Raw genomic sequence first — 18,449 nt, forward strand, 5'->3', positions numbered from 1 at the left:
AAGACTAAAATATAAGCAGTGGAGGGTGCCTGGGTGGCTCAGTTGGTTGGGCGACTGCCTTCAACTCAGGTCATGATCCTGGAGTCCCTGGATTGAGTCCCGCATCGGGCTCCCTGCTCGGCAGGGAGCCTGCTTCTCCCTCTGACCCTCCCCCCTCTCATGTGCTCTCTCTCTCTCATTCTCTCTGTCTCAAATAAATAAATAAAATCTTTAAAAAAAATAAAATAAAATATAAGCAGTGGAACTATAAACCTCCTAGAAAAAGCATAGGGAAAAACCTCTTTGATATTGGTCTTTGCAACAGTTTTTTAGTAGGACACCAAAAGCACCACCAACAAAAGCAAAAAACAAGTGGGACTCTATCAAATTAAAAAAACTTCTGCACAGCAAAGGAAAAAAAAATTCAACAAAATGAAAAGGCAACTTATAGAATGAGAGATGGTATTTGTAAACCATGTTTCTAAGAGATATATATAAAATATATAAAGAACTCATATAACTCAATAACAAAAAATATGATTAAAGATGGGCAGAGGACCTGAATATTTTTCTAGAAAGACATCCAATGGCCAAAATTTACATAAAGTATGCTCAACATTACTAATCACTAGGGAAATGCAAATCAAAAACCACAATGAGATATCACCTCACACTTGTTAGGATGGCAGTCATTAAAAAGGCAAGAGATAACAAGTGTTGGCAAGGATGTGAAGAAAAGGGAACCCTGTGCACTGGCGGTGGGAATGCAAATTGGTTTAACCTCTATGGAAAACAGAATGGGGATTGAGGTTCCTCATAAAATTAAAAACAGAATTACTATATGATCCAGCAGTCCCACTTCTGGGAATAAATCCAAAGGAAATGCAAACAGAATATTGAAGAAATATCTTCACTCTCATATTTATTGCATAATTATTCACAACTGCTATGATTTAAAAAAAAAAAAAACCCTAAGTGTCCATCAACAGATAACTGAATTTGGAGGTGTGATATATATAATATTCAGCCATGACAGAAAAGGGAAATCCTGCCATTTGTGACAACATACATGGACCTTGGGGGGGCATTATGTTGAGTAAAATAAACCAGACAGGGAAAGACAAATAGTGCACGGTGTCTCTTATATGTTAAAAAAAAAAAATTGAACTCATAGAAACTGAGTTGAAATGTGGTTGCCAGTGTAGTCTGAATGATAGGGGAAATAGGGGAGGTGGTAAAAGGATACAAATTTTTAGCCGTAAGATGAATAAGGTCTAAGAATCTAACATATTACATGGTGATTCAAACACTGTATTGTATAATTGAAATTTGGCAAAAGAGTAGGGAAAAAAAGGGTAAATATGTTTGGTTATATAGGTGTTAGATGGTAAGAATCCTTTCACAATCTATATGTGTATCAAATCATCACAAATACACTTTAAATATCTTATAATTTTATTTGTTAATTATACATTAATTAAGCTTAAAAAAAGAAATGGACCAAAAAGGAAATAAGTGCCATCAGATTTGATCAAATTCAGGATAAAATAGAATCATCTCAGAAGTAAAGAATAAATAAAATCTAGAAAAGACCCCGAATAGCCAGAGGAACGTTAACAAAGAAAAGCAAAGCTGGTGGCATCACAATTCCGGACTTCAAGCTCTATTACAAAGCTGTCATCATCAAGACAGTATGGTACTGGCACAAAAACAGACACATAGATCAATGGAACAGAATAGAGAGCCCAGAAATGGACCCTCAACTCTATGGTCAACTAATCCTCGACAAAGCAGGAAAGAATGTCCAATGGAAAAAAGACAGTCTCTTCAACAAATGGTGTTGGGAAAATTGGACAGCCACATGCAGAAGAATGAAACTGGACCATTTTCTTACACCACACACTAAAATAGACTCAAAATGGTTGAAAGACCTCAATGTGAGACAGGAGTCCATCAAAATCCTAAAGGAGAACACAGGCAGCAACCTCTTCGACCTCAACCACAGCAACTTCTTCCTAGAAAAATCGCCAAAGGCAAGGGAAGCAAGGGCAAAAATGAACTATTGGGACCTCATCAAGATAAAAAGCTTTTGCACAGCAAAGGAAACAGTCAACAAAACCAAAAGACAACTGAGAATGGGAGAAGATATCTGCAAATGACATATCAGATAAAGGGCTAGTATCCAAAATCTATAAAGAACTTATCAAACTCAACACCCAAGGAACAAATGATCCAATCAAGAAATGGGCAGAAGACATGAACAGACATTTCTGCAAAGAAGACATCCAAATGGCCAACAGACACATGAAAAAGTGCTCAACATCGCTCGGCATCAGGGAAATCCAAATCAAAACCTCAATGAGATACCTCCTTACACCAGTCAGAATGGCTAAAATTAACAAGTCAGGAAACGACAGATGTTGGCAGGGATGCGGAGAAAGGGGAACCCTCCTACACTGTTGGTGGGAAATGCAAGCTGGTGAAACCACTCTGGAAAACAGTATGGAGGTTCCTCAAAAAGTTGAAAATAGAGCTACCCTATGACCCAGCAATTGCACTACTAGGTATTTACCCCAAAGATACAAATGTGGGGATCCAAAGGGGTATGTGCACCCTGATGTTTACAGCAGCAATGTCCACAATAGCCAAACTATGGAAAGAGCCAAGATGTCCATCGACAGATGAATGGATAAAGAAGATGTGGTGTGTATATATATATATATATGTATGTATACACACACACACACACACACACACACACACACACACAATGGAATATTATGCAGCCATCAAAAGGAATGAAATCTTGCCATTTGCAATGACGTGGATGGAACTGTAGGGTATTATGCTAAGCAAAATAAGTCAATCAGAGAAAGACATGTATCATATGACCTCACTGATATGAGGAATTCTTCATCTCAGGAAACAAACTGAGGGTTGCTGGAGTGGTGGGGGGTGGGAGGGATGGGGTGGCTGGGTGATAGACATTGGGGAGGGTATGTGCTATGGTGAGTGCTGTGAATTGTGTAAGACTGTTGAATCACAGACCTGTACGTCTGAAACAAATAATACATTATATGTTAAAAAAAAAAAAAAGAAGAGGGAGAAGATAGCAGGAAGGGAAGGATGAAGGGGGGAAAATTGGAGGGGGAGACAAACCATGAGAGACTATGGACTCTGAGAAACAAACTGAGGGTTCTAGAGGGGAGGGAGGTGGGGGATGGGTTAGCCTGGTGATGGGTATTAAAGAGGGCACGTTCTGCATGGAGCACTGGGTATTATACGCAAACAATGAATCATGGAACACTACATCAAAAACTAAGGATGTAATGTATGGTGATTAACATAACATAATAAAAAAAAACATTAAAAAAATAAAATATGCAAGAGAGAAGAAATTCAAGTAAAACTTGAATACTCAAGAAAGACACAATAACATCTAAAAAACTGAGAATGAGATAAAGGAATAAGTAAAAAGGGTAAAGGAGAAGTGTTTTAAAGGAAATCAACAAGGAAGCTTCAATACTTGTAACTGAAGTTTCTTATACAAAAATTATGGAACAGAATATTTAAACATATAATCCAGGGGTGCTTGGGTGGCTCAGTCGTTTAGGTATCTGACTCTTGGTTTCGGCTCAGGTCATGATCTCAGGGTGGTAAGATCGAGCCCTGCCATCAGGCTCAGCAGAGTCTCCTGAAATGCTTTCCCTCTCCTCTTTTCCCTGTTTGCACAGGTACATGCTCTCTCTCCCTCCCTCCCTCCCTCCCTCCATCTCTCTCTTCTCAAATAATAGACTTATAATCCAGAAAACCTTTTGGAAATAAGATCAGTTGATAAATCAAAAGGATCTACTATATAGCTATTTATAACATTAGATTTTAAAAGTGGAAAATATCCTCAGGGCCTCTATGCAAAGTGATGTTTATTACTAAGGTTAAAAAAGGTTGGTATGAGACTTCTGGAGGAAATAACAATACAAAGGTTATATATAGTAGATGAGTATTTTTAAGAAATTCAAGGAAAGAATTTATGAACCACGAATGTTGTATGTAGCCAAACAGTTCTTCAATTATCAGAACTTGAGAAAAACAGTTTTAGACATGTAAGTAACCAGGGAATATTGTTCAGAAGTGTCCCTTTTGAGAAATTTACAAATAAATGTTATCTGACCTTGTGATAACTGGGGAAACGTTAGCAAAATGACTGATGGTAAGCCTGAAACATATTTATATGTGGTAGTCAAACAATGTAGTTATAAAGCCAAAACAAAACACATGTGGGAAAATGAGAGGAAACAACTGCAACCAAAAAGAAAAGAGAAAGGGAGAAGTGGAATGAGGCTATGGTTGTTGAATAGGTAATAGGTGGAAGTTAAAGGATGCTATTTTTTTTTTTAAAGATTTTATTTATTTATTTGAGAGAGAGAGAATGAGAGAGAGCAAGCACATGAGAGGGGGGAGGGTCAGAGGGAGAAGCAGACTCCCTGCCGAGCAGGGAGCCCGATGCGGGACTCGATCCAGGGACTCCAGGATCATGACCTGAGCCGAAGGCAGTCGCTTAACCAACTGAGCCACCCAGGCGCCCTAAAGGATGCTATTTTTAAAAGACCACATAAGAGGGTAAATAAGAAAGAGAAGGATCATAGGATTATGAGCTATACAAAAACTATAAAGGTAATCACTAATAACAAAGAACAAAAACACAAAACCCTAAACCTTCCTGAATTCCAAGAGAAAATTTTAGAAAAGTGAGTAAGACATATCTGATGGAGAAACAGAGCAAATTAAGTATAATACAGTATTATATAAATTATGATAGAGTTGAGAGCAAATATATAGCAGTGTAATCAAAAGATGTAAATTGGATGAATTTTTCTATTAAAAATACTTTCAAATATAAGTATTTGAAAATCCAAAATATATATACATATGTATGCACATATATGAATACATAATTAGGGAGTGGTAGAGATAGAAAATCTCCTTTTTTCAAATGTCATAGTAGTTTAGTTCAGACAATAACTACCAATAATTAACCAGTTAAGCATTCAACTCTTGATCAGTTAGGCATCCAACTCTTGATCTCAGCTCAGGTTGATTTCAAGGTCATGAATTCAAGCCACACATTGGGTTACACGCTGGGCATGGAGCCTACCTAAAGAAATAGTAATTACAAATAGGTGATAAATCTTAGGGGAGGGGGTAGTGGGTGGTCTGATGAGAAGCAGGCTATTTACATTGTCCTTAAAGAGTCTTTCCACAAGACAAGAATAAGATTAAGTACAAGGGGGGAAATAGTACTTATATGAATGAAAAGAGCAATTATTAACTCAAGCTTAATATTAGAAATTAGGGACAACTGGACATCATATGTTCCCTAGATGTAATACCAAGAGACAACAACAACATCATATTTGTATTTTTTTTTTTCAGGCTGGAGAGGCATAATCTGACTATAATCACAAGGGACTGTCAGACAAATTTAAACTGAGTATCATTTATATAAAATGGCTGCTTTGTTTTAAAAAAATGTCATGAAAAATAAAATCTAAGGAATTTTTTAGATAAAAGGAATTTTAAAGAGATATAGCAAGTATATACAATATGTCATTCTGGAACCTGTATTGAAAAAAAGAAAACATTATAAAGGACATTATTAAGACCATTCACAAAACTGGAATGGGAATTGTAGATTAGAGTACTGTATCCTGTATCTGGTCCAAGATGGCAACATTCTTCCTCCGGAAGAATTACTAAGAGCTGACTGAATAGCTTCCATACAGCAAAAGATAGAAAGACCAAATGGAGAACAGCAAGAGTTAAAGACATGGTAACAAAGGGAATCCCCATCCCAGACACTGTGAACTGCAGTCAAGAAGGATAGTACTGAGGGACTGTGAGCACATTTGTCTGCCCTGGGGCACAGGGGGAAAAAAAAGCTTCAGTTTATAAGAGCAATTAGAATATAAAGGGACTAGCCCTAAAACCCTGCCACATAGCAAGGGAGCTGCAGGAACTCTGTCTGGGTGTGAGGGGCTAGTGAGTGCCATGGTTTATACTTCCCGTCCACCTTGAGTGTATGGACAGGAGCAGGGTCCTGGTGCGCTGGCCAGCTACCACCACAGTGAGCCCTGGGCCTTAACTCACACCAGCTCTAGCTGTCCTACCAAGGTGACCCCAGCTTAATGCACACCAGGACACCCCTAGTCAGCACTCACTACAGTTCCAGCCATCCTGCCAAAGTGATACATGTGCAAAGCACCCCAGAAGACCTCAGGCCCACACCATGTTCACTTGCTAGGACACCCTCAGAGCAGAGTACTCTGGGACCTCCTTGCTCATTCCTGCTTTGGCTCCAGTTATCCCAGTAAGGTGCCCCTTTCATGGAGCAAACCTAGGAACCCTGACCCATACCTGCCTTGGTTTCAGCCACCCTGCCAAGACACTCCCTATGTGCCCTGGGACTCCTTGGCCTATACCCCACCTCAGTTTCAGCCACCCTGCCAGGGTACCCCCTGCACAGAGCACATTGGGATGCTGCAGCCTGTGCCAGGCTCACCTCCATTCACCCCACTAGGGTACCCCTTGCACTGAGCACGTTGGGATATCCCAGCTTATGCCCACTTCAGTTTCAGCTGTCCTCCCAGGTGCCCTCTGAATGGAGAGCTCCAGGACTGCCCATGCCCTTTCAACTATAGCTGTTATGCTGGGGTGCCCCCTATGCACAGAGCTCTGGGATGCCAGGGCTTGTGCCCAATTCAGCTTTAGGATGTCCTGCCAGGCACCCTTTTGCGTGGAGAGCCCTGGGTCCCCTCTGAATTGCACCAACAGTAGCTTCAGCTGTCCTGTCAGGGCATCTTCCATGAGGAGAACCCTGGAACCACCCCAGTCCATACATACTTTAGCTCAAGCCATCCCACCAGGGAAGTCCAACCACGGAGTGCCCCAAGACCCCAGGCCATGTCAGACATGGCACCAACCAGCCAAAATCACAAGACACACACAATCTACACAGGGTACAACCATACGCAAGACTATTCCTTCAAGTTTAGGAAAATTAGCTGTTCTACTTAATTCATGCAAACACACACAGGAAAGTAAGCAAAATCGGGAGATAGAGGAATATGTTCCAAATGGAAGAACAAGACAAAATTTCAGAGAAACAACGAAATGAAATGGAGGTAAGCAATGTGCCTGATAAACAATGTAAAGTAATGATCGTAAAGATGCTCACCATGCTGGAGACGAGGGTGGAAGAAGTGAGTGCAAAAATATGGATCAGTGATCTGGAAGACAAGGTAATGGAAAGCACCCAAGCTGAACAGCAGAAAGAAAAAAAAAAATTAAAAATAAGGATAAGTGAAGAGATTTCTTGAACAACATCAAGTAAACATTCACATTCACATTATAGGGTCCCAGAAGGAGAAGAGAGAGAGAAAGGGGCAGAGAACTTATCTGAAGAAATAACAGTTGAATACTTCCTTAAGCTGGGGAAGGAAAGAGACATTCAGGTTCCAAAAGCACAGAATTCCAAACAAGATGAACCCAAGGAGGGCCACACCATGACACATAATAACTAATACGTCAAAGGCTAAAGACGAAAAGATAATTTTAAGAACAGCAAGAGAAGGAAAAAGTTATGTACAAGGGAAACCCCATAAGGCTATCACCTGATTTTTCAGCAGAAACTTTACAGGTCAGAGGGGGGTGACAGGATGTATTCAAAGAGCTGAAAGGAAAAAACCTATAATCAAAAATAACCTACCCATCAGGATTATTATTCAGATTTGAAGGAGAGAGAAACAAACATTAAAGGAGTATATCATTACTAAACCGGCTTTATAAAAAATATAAAGGGACTTTAAGTGAGGGGAAAAAAAGGCCAAAATTAGAAAATTATGAATAAAAATACATAAAATATGACAACAAACATAAAATGTGGAGGGGGTAGTAAAAAAGTTATTTTAGAACGTATTTGTACTTAAGTGACCATCACTTAATACAGACTGCTATATACTTAGGATGCTACATATGAACCTCATGGTAACCACAAATCCAAAACCTATAATAGGTGTACAAAAAATAAAGAGAAAGAAAGCCAAGCATAATACTGCAGAAAGTCATCAATCACAAGGAAATCAATTATAAAAACTCTCAATACAATGGGTTTAGAGGCAACATACATCAACATAACAAAGCTCACAGCTATCATCATCCTACAGGGGAAAAACTGACAGCTTTTCCCTTAAGGTCAGAAAAAAGACAAGGATGCCCACCCTCACCACTTTTATTCAACATAGTACCAGAAGTACTAGCCACAGCAATCAGACAAGAAATAAAAGACATCTAAATTGTTAAAGAAGTTCCACTATCACTATTTGCAAATGACATGATTCTATACATAAAAAAACCTTAAAGACTTGACCAAAAAGTATTAGAAGTAATAAATTCAGTGAAGTTGCAGGATACAAAATATATAGAAATCAGTTATGTTCCTACATACTAATAATATAGCAGAAAGAGGGGGTGCTTGGGTGGCTCAGTCAGTTAAGCATCTGACTCTTGATTTCAACTCAGGTCATGATCTCAGGGTCCTGGGATCAAGCCCTGCATTGGGCTTCCTGCTTGGCAGGGAGTCTGCTTGTCCCTTTGCCCCTCCCCCTGCTTGTGCTCTCGCTCTCTCTCTCTCTCTCTCTCTCTCAAATAAATAAAATCTTAAAAAAATATGAAGCAGAAAGAGAAATTAAGAAAACAATCCTATTTACCATTGCACCAAAAATAATACCTAGGAATAAGCTTAATCAAGGAGGTGAAAGACTATTGTCTGAAAACTATAAACTATTGATGAAAGAAATTGAAGGTGACACAAACAAATGGAAAGATATTCCATGCCCATGGATTCAAAGAATTAATGTTAAAATGCCCATACTACCCAAAGCAATCTACAGATTTAATGCAATCCCTATCAAAACACCAACCGCATTTTTCCCAGAACCAGAATACTAAAATGTATATGGGACCATAAAAAAAACAAATAAAACCAACTAAAATAAAAGGCTTTTTAGAGAAAAGGAAACCATCAACAAAACAAAAAGGCAACCTACTGAATGAAAAAGATAATAGCAAATGATATATCTGATAAGGAGTTAATATCCAAAATATATATAATAATTTATACAACACCAAAATCCAAATAATCCAATTAAAAATGGGCAGAGGACCTGAATAGGCATTTTTGCAAAGAAGGCATACAGAGGGCCAACAGACACATGAAAAGATACTGAACAACCACAATGAGATATCACCTTACACCTGTCACAATGGCTAGAATAAAAAAGACAAGAGAAGCTTTGCGCAGTGGCAGTATCGTAGCCAATGAGGTTTATCCGAGGCGCGATTATTGCTAATTGAAAAAGACAAGAGATAAGTTTTAGCAAGGATGTGGACACAAAGGAACCCTTCTTATACCATTGTTGGACATGTGAATTGGTACAGTTACTGTGGAAAACAGTATGGAAGTTCCCCCCAAAATTAAAAATAGAGTATCATACGCTTAAGTAATTCTACCACTGGATATTTACCCAAAGAAAACAAAAATGCTAATTCAAAAAAATAAATGCACTCCTATGTTTATTGCAGCATTATTTACCATAGCCAAGATATAGAAGCAACCTAAATGTTCATTGATAGATGAATGAATAGAAAAAGGTATTCCATTTAAAATGGAATATTACTGTCATAATAAAGAATGAGATCTGGCCATTTGTGACAACATAGATGGACCTTGAGGGTATTATGCTAAGTGCAATATAAGTCAGACAAAGACAAATACCATATGATTTCACTTTTATGTGTAATCTAAAAAGCAAAACAAATAAAAAAACAGAAACAAATCCATAAATACAGAGAACTAATGGTAGCCAGAGAGGAAGGAGCTTGGGGAAATGGGCAAAATGGGTGAAGGGGAGTGGGAGATAGAGGATTCCATTCATGGAATTAATAAGTCATGGGGATAAAAGATTCAGCCTACGTAATAGTCAATGGTATTGTAATAGTGTTGTAAGTTGACAAATGGTAGCTACATTTGTAAGCATAGCATAATGTATAAACTTATCAAATCACTATGCTGTACACCTGAAACTAATGTAACATTGTGTACCAACTGTGCTTCAGTAAAAAATTTTAAAATGGAAGTACTCTATCAATATTAAATTTTCTGAATTTGATTATGATGATTATATAAGAATATCCTTGTTTTTAGGAAATTCACATTGAAGCATTAGGGTTAACGTATCTTGATATATGCAGCATGTTCTCAAAGGGTTCAGAAAATATAAAGAACGTGTATGTGTATATCTATAGATAGATAGAGACAGGGAGAAAGAATAATAAAGTGGCAGAAATGTTAAACATCGGTAAATCTGGGTTTAGGGTTTTTTCATTATTCCAAATTCTTTAATTTTGAAATTATTTCAAAATAAGTTATAAAAGGAACAATGTTTCATTCAATAAGAAGTTTTACACTTTTATTCTTTTAGATTTTTAAACAAATTATCTTAGTATTTCTCTTGTGTATGTATATACATACCACATCTTCTTTATCCATTCATCAATTGATGGAGGGACATTTGGGCTCTTTCCATAATTTGGCTACTGTTGATAATGCTGCTATAAACATTGAGGTGCATGTATCCCTTTGAATTAGTATTTTTGTATTCTTTGGATAAATACTTAGTAGTGCAATTGCTGGATCATAGGGTGGTTCTGTTTTTAACTTTTTGAGAAAGCTCCATACTGTTTTCCAGAGTGGTTGTACCAGTTTGCATTCCCACCAACAGTGTAAGAGGGTTCTCCTTTGTCTGCATTCTTGCCAATACCTGGTGTTTCCTGTGTGGTTAATTTTAGGCATTCTGAGTGGTGTGAGGTGATATCTCATTGTAGTTTTGATTTGTGTTTCCCTGATGATGAGTGATGTTGGGTATCTTTTCACATGTCTGTTAGCCATATTACTGAGCCATAAAAAAGAATGAAATCTTGCCATTTGCAACAACGTGGATGGAGCTAGAAAGTATAATGCTAAGTAAAGTCAGTCAGAAAGACAGATACCATAGGATTTCACTCAAATGTGGAATTTAAGAAACAAAACAAATAAGAGGGGGGGGCAGAAAGAGAGGCAAACCAAGAAACAGACTTCAGACTTTTAACAATAGAGAACAAACTGATGGTTACCAGGGGGGAGGTGGGTGGGGGATGGATTAAGTAGGTAACAGGGATTAAGGAGGGAGCTTGTGATGAACACTGGGTGTTGTACATAAGTGATGAATCACTGAATTCTACACCTGAAATTAATATTATACTGTATGTTAATTAACTGGAATGTAAATAAAAACTTAGCAAAAAATAAACAGTATTTCTCTTTCTGTGTCATCTCTGCTTAAGCTGTATTTTGCTTGTGATGACTTTAAGGAATATTAGTTTTCTCATAGGTAACTTGCCCATGACAAAAATCACATTCCCTACACAGTACCAGTAAAATGCATGTAACTGCATATAATTCTGCTGCAATTTTGATATAATCTGAAAAAAGCAGCACTGACTGGGGATTACAACCAAATTACTAGCATAACCCTTTATAATACAGGATTTCTAGTATCCAAAGAACATCCACTGAAAGAAAGCACAAACTAAGGGGTCTAATGCTTTTTATTATTTAACAGAGTATATAAATATGGACTGCAACTAGCTTCTCATAATGCCTAATGAACTACAGGTTAGTGCAGATAGAATATGTATAGTACAATCTCAATTCAAATAGTTTCAGTCATAAGAAGTTAAATGCAGTGAGAACAAAAAGATGTTAATACCTAAAATGGAAAATTCTCAACAACTTCCAGATTATACCTGGAAGTCATACTGCCCAGTTACACATATTTCATATTAAATGGGTATACATTTATATAGAGCTTCTAAGTTGCAAAGTACATTCATATATATTGGGCCATTTAAATTTTGAACAGATATTTATTTATTTATTTTAAAGATTTTATTTTTAAGTAATCTCTATACCCAAAATGGGGCTTGAATTTACAACCCTAAGATCAAGAGTCACATGCTCTACTGACTGAGCCAGCCAGACGCCCTTTAACTGATATTTTAAAATAAATAGGTCAGACATCACCCATTTTACAGTTTAGAAAACCAGGACATAAATGATGGTTTTGCTCAATAGTAGCTATTAAGTTACAGGAACACAAGCTATTGAATTCAGTTTTCATTCTATGTTTACTGCATTATACTTCCTCCTTAGGAAACTAGTGGAGACACTTTAAGATCTTTTGTCTATATTTATGACAACAGGAGTGAACAAAGACAATTGAGAATGATTTTCAACAACTCAAGTTGAAAGCAAGAGGACTCTGATTAATTCTGTTAGCAAACACAACAAACCCAGTTATGCAGAGTACCTGGTATGTTCTAATGGAATACAATTCTACTTTATATAGGTAGGCTATAAGAAACCTCTGCATGTCTCTGATATCTAATACCATTCCTGTAATTACATCTATTTAGAGTTGCGGCACTGAAGCATGGTTTAAACTAACGTTTTCAACATATAGAAACAAGCCAAGTATCTTTATGTGACCAGCATGTTAAAGAACGTTTGTGACTGAAGATTTTGATTGAACCAATCATCTGCATTTGCTGTTTGGGGAGGTATTCTGGAATGATGGCTACTTGGACCACTCAACTGATTGTACTGTTGGATAAAAGATCATGGATTTCCTGTGGGTTTTGGAGCTTAAATAGCTATCTTTTCTTCGATCCTTAAAATGTGGACTCCCGCCTTCCTCTAATAACATTAGTATATATTTACTTTGTGAAAGGACAGTGTACCCTCTAAGCAGTTTCAGATTCCTTCATTTTTAAGCACACATACTTTTTGAGAAGATAAACTATAAAGAAAGCAAATTTAACTGTGTAAGGGATTAACAATACTTAACCTTCTTACATTTCAGTTGAGCTGATGGTAAGGATTAATCCATGGATGCCAATTCCAAGCTGAGCCTGTTGTTCTGCCAAATCCAGTAAAGTGTAGTGTTTTGAGTAGTAACTGCCAAGTCCAGTAAAGTGCAGTGTTTTGAGATTTAGAGGCAGATTTCTGGATTTGAATACTAGTTCCATGCTTATTAGCTGGGTACCTGGGAGAAGTTAATTGACCTCTCTGAAACTCTGTTTCCTCAACTATAAATTGGGAATAATGATAGGATCAAGGTCATTGGGTGGTTTTGAAGATTGCATGGCTCCACATATGTAAGGAAGCCAACATATGGAATGGTGCACAGCAAACTACAGACAATTTAAAAAATTATTTAGTGCCAATGTAAAGATTCAAGATCAATGCTGCTTCTATCATAAGTACTCAGGGAGTAAACACACACTCAAACCGGATTTCTGGGGCATGTCCAATTCTGGTAACAAGAACATTCATGTTCTCCTACTTAAATTATGGAACTTGGGCCACCACAAGCGAAAACAGGGCACCAAAAAAAGCCATTAAGAGAGCAAAGCTGGGCCATAATTGTGGCCAGAGTCAAGCCATAAAAATGTCCAAACACATAATAGAAGCCTAGACCCCAAGCTAATCCCAGAGTGAATAAGGGATGAGAAAGTTACCTACCACTGAAGGCAACTGGCTGGCAAGGCAGGGCCTTTTTGCTGTCTAGGCATCAGTTTTGCAGGACTGATTTATTCCTTTCAGGTGCTAGACTCTGAGATCCCTGAAGGCAGCAGCTGATTATTCTTTTATCTTAAAAAGATCCCTATGCCTGTCATGTTAACAAATGCTTAATAATTAGGATAAGCGTATGTCCCAACTTGCTTGGGAAAAACTTCATTTACTATTGTCCCAACATAATTATGAATAGCATTTCCATTTTACTTTTAGTTTCATTCTCCAAAGTATCTCAGCTTGGATAATTACACATTTTTTTACCGTTAATGAGGCTAGTTTTATGAACAAATTCTCCATATCCATATATCTCTGTCTTCTACATCTAATTTAGGTTTTCCCACATTTCTAGCGTTTTCCCCTACAAATAAAAAATAAAGTACTATATTCAAGCAGGTATGGGCTTTTAATGTATTTTTATATAAATCTTTTTCTTTTTATAGAATTGAGACAGAATAGTGGAAAATTGCATAGCATGTTAGTTAGTAGAAAATACTATGTCTTTAAGCAAGTCAGGAAATGACAGATCTTGGCGAGGATGCAGAGAAAGGGGAACCCTCCTACACTGTTGGTAGGAATGCAAGCTGGTGCAGCCACTCTGGAAAACAGTATGGAGGTTCCTCAAAACGTTGAAAATAGAGCTACCCTATGACCCAGCAGTTGCACTACTGGGTATTTACCCCAAAGATACAAATGTACTGATCCGAAGAGGCACATGTACTCCAATATTTATAGCAGCAATGTCCATAATAGTAAAATTTTGGAAAGAGCCCAGATGTCCACCAACAGATGAATGAATAAAGAAGATGTGATTGATGTACACACACGTACACACACACACACAATGGAATATTACACAGCCATCAAAAATTGAAATCTTGCCATTTTCAATGGCATGAATGGAACTAGAGGGTGTTATGCTAAGTGAAATAAGTCAATCAGAGTAAGACAATTATCATATGATCTCACCCATATGTGGAATTTAAGAAACAAAACAGAGGATCATAGGTGAAGAAAGGAAAAAATGAAACAAGATGAAACCAGAGAGGAAGACAAACTATAAGAGATTCTTAATCATAGGAAACAAACTGAGGGTTGCTGGAGGGGAGGGGGTGGAGGGATGGGGTAACTGGGTGGTGGACATTAAGGAGGGCATATGATGTCATGAGCACTGCATGTTCTATAAAACTGATGAATCACAGATCTGTACCTCTGAAGCCAATAATACATTATATGTTAATTAATTGAATTAAAATAAAAAAATTTTGCCTTTGGGAGAGTTAATATAAAAGAAAAAGCCATTTCAGAAAGAAATTGTATGGAGAGGCAATTTCACAAAGTAGAAGCAGTTATAAAATTATCAAAATTAAGCAAAAAAATTTCATTTCTTTGATCACATCTCCACATACTTAAATTATCTGTGGGCAGCTGTTATATCAAGTGATTTTTATCAATACAGTGACATTTTGAAGAATGTATAAGCACCAAATTTATTCTAACGGGAAGTTTCTAATGTTTTTTAAAAAGGGGACGCAATAATTAAGTTAGCTGTAAATTGGCAGTGTCCATAATTCCATGGAAGCAACTCAAAAAACGCTAAGAATTATTGCTGCCAGCATACTCAAAACCGCTACGATCAATCATGTTTGTTTCCTCATCCATTCATTTTACCAGATATAATCTGGTCCAGTTTGAAATTTTCAGGTATTTTGTCTTCTTTTACATATCATTTGAAGTCCAACCAACCAGAATATCACCTTCCTTTGTTGCAATGACATAGTCTGTTTCTAGCTATTAAAGACATGGTTCAGACTCAGTGTTATCTTAAAACTTACACCCATTGGAAATTTGTGCCAAAGGAAGGTAAGCTGGAACCCGTCCTAGGGCTTTTTCTCTTTGAATAAATAGCAACAGAAAAATCAATAGTAATAGTGGTGGAGGCATGATTTCTCCTTCCCCCCCCAACTCTCTCCCCATCCTTTATCTAGGTTCATTCTATACAGTACTTATCACATTTATGTTATAATTTTTATTTGACATTCAATATTAATTTTAGTGGGATTATGACCACAAATATTAGTCCAAATATATTCATTTTCTAGGTCTTAATCCTTTCCCCCCCCAAAAATGTCAATGATAACTCCATTGCTTACCTAATTTGTGGGTAAATTAGGAGTTTGAATGTTACAAATCTGTCTTATACTTTACATTCTTAGAGGAACATAACTGCACAATTATAAGTTTTTAAATATCCACATATTTTAGTCAGGTAAATACTCATTGTTTAATTGCTAACATTTCAAATGGATGGGTGTTTTAATGTGGCAAGTCTAATTTTGATTTTGAAAAATCACTAAGGATAAAATTCAGGGGAAAAGTTTTTATTAATATTTAAATATATGTTTGCTACATCTAAAATGGTGTTGTGCTCTTCTGCTTTAAATTCCTATTTTAAAATTCTTCGTATCATAGATGTCTGGAAAGTCTATAAACAATCTATTTTCTCATTATCTTTTTATTCCAGGAAGGTTAAAAAATAGAAGGTCATACCACTGACTTTATGATTCTTGACTACATTATTTAGGATACACTCTCAGAACATACTTTGCTGAAAATGGTGACTGATTTTGATTAAATTCTGGCTACAGTGTAATGTAATTTAGAGAAACTGATTCAGCAGTGGCTAATTTTCTCCATGCTATAAAGCCTTACTTTCTTAAATTTAAGTCTTTTCTGAAGACAAAGAAGCAGGCAATAACCGCTTTAGAAATCTGACTGCTGATACACAAGAGGAGTAACTATTCTACTTAAGTTTGAGTATGCAGATTAGGGAGGAACTAGATTTAATTGGCTCCTGTGGTGTTTAATTGCTTTTTTCTTTATTTTTTAAAAAATATTTTATTTATTTATGTGACAGAGAGAGAGAGCACAAGCAGGGTAAGTGGCAGGCAGAGGGAGAAGCAGGCTTCCCGCTGAGCAGGGAGCCCGACGTGGGGCTCGATCCCAGGACCCGGGGATCACGACCTGAGCCGAAGGCAGCCGCTTAACTGCCTGAGCCACCCAGGTGCCCCTCCTGTGGTGTTTTAATGCTAAAATACTGTAGTTACTATTTTATTACTTGCCCTTTTTTTGTTATCAACATGATACTGCTTTGCCAGTTTGAAAGTTATTTTCTAGCCAAATAGTAGATTCTGCAAAATAGATGGGTGATCTGTTTGCCACGCCCATAGGTAGAAACTGTGATTGGCTAAGATTTATTGACAGGAAGATCGTAGGCCACAGCAGAAATTATTATTTGAGACCTAGTCCAGTGAGTTAACATTGTAAGGGATTTAATGTGGTTATGCAGGTAAGCATCTTTTGGGGGAGCAGGTTCTAAGCTCTTCTACAGCCCTCAAAGGAGTGTGAGAGCCAAAACTGCTGGAGAACCAGGATAGCACCACTTTATCCCTGAGATACTCTCTATTCAGTTGCTACGTGCCTCTACTCTCTGCCCACGGGTTAGCTGATGAACTTACTTATTCACCATATATTTACTGAGCATCTGTAGTGTGCTAGACCACAGGGGAAAATAATGATTAAGGGTAGACTCTGTACTCTAGTAGCTTAGAGTTTCCAAAGAGAGCCAGAATAACAGAATGTCATAAAACCTATGATAGATATATCTTCAAAGTACTGAGAAACCATTCAAATAAGACCACAGTCCATGGTGTAGAGGACTGGAGGCCTCATGGAGACATGACACTGACCTATATCTTGATAGGTAAGTGGAAACAAGAGGATTCTGAGCTTCGGAACAGATAGGAAAAGAGCAGAGGTGTGAAAAAGTTGAGCAACAGCAAAAGTGGCTGGTGCACAGCGAGTGAGGTGGTACAGTGGACAATTAGGCCAGAGGTAGAAAGAGACACAGTGTAAAGAGATTTACATGGCAGGGTAAGTAATTTCACATTTATTTAGTAAGACAGTAGTTCTCATTTGGGGCGGGGCGGGGTGGGGTTCTCTTCTAATGACCTGGAAAGGAGACTAAACACTACTGTCAAATATTTCAAAAAGCCTTTAAAAGTAGATACTTGCCCCCCACTCCCTCCCCCCTCCAAGAATTTAGCCTTGTGCTGTGATTTTATTTAAAAGGCACTGATTATTAAATAATGCATTTGGGAAGTCAGGGTTTCAAAACATGGGGTTCATGGAGTAAAAAAAATTAAAGACATCTTTTGCAACGTTTCCAAACTGTTGCTATTCAGTCACTGGAGTAGACAGATTCTAGATTTAAGAATTTGTGTCTACTTGGATGTGGAGATGAAGGGAGAGTAAATGAATGAAATTAACCCCTATCTTTCTAATCCATGCATAGACAGAAATTGTACTCACTCAGATTGGGAATGAAAGCAGCATTCACCAGACAACTTCAGTAGCCCACTCTTGGAGAGGAGGGCTGGGATATCAATTCAGTGGGTTATTGGGGGAGGAGCATAAAATAAAAAGAAAGGGAATCCTTGATGAATTAAGAGATGGATAGATATGATAGCTAAATGCAACGTGTGATCCTTGATCAATCCTGCGTTGCAAAGTGGGGGTTGCTGGAGCTACAAAGGACGTTTTTGGGGAAATTTAAATATGAATTGTATATTAGATACAATTGCACAATGTTAAATTTTCCAAATGTAATAACTGTTCTCAGGAGATACATGCTAAAGTATTTAGGGTGAAATAAAGATATGGGAAGAAAAAAAAAGTATGG

The 18,449-nt window shown here is 37.4% G+C and overlaps 1 non-coding gene across 1 annotated transcript; it reads left to right on the plus strand.

The window, feature by feature from the left end:
• Positions 1-9,325: 9,325 nt before the first annotated feature.
• Positions 9,326-9,473, plus strand: LOC123324609. Its single transcript, XR_006539909.1, has one exon. It is a non-coding gene; the product is annotated as a U4 spliceosomal RNA (small nuclear RNA).
• Positions 9,474-18,449: the final 8,976 nt, after the last annotated feature.

This window comes from Neomonachus schauinslandi, chromosome 4 (assembly GCF_002201575.2).
Source record: "Neomonachus schauinslandi chromosome 4, ASM220157v2, whole genome shotgun sequence".
In the NCBI taxonomy this organism is placed as follows: Eukaryota; Metazoa; Chordata; class Mammalia; order Carnivora; family Phocidae; genus Neomonachus; species Neomonachus schauinslandi.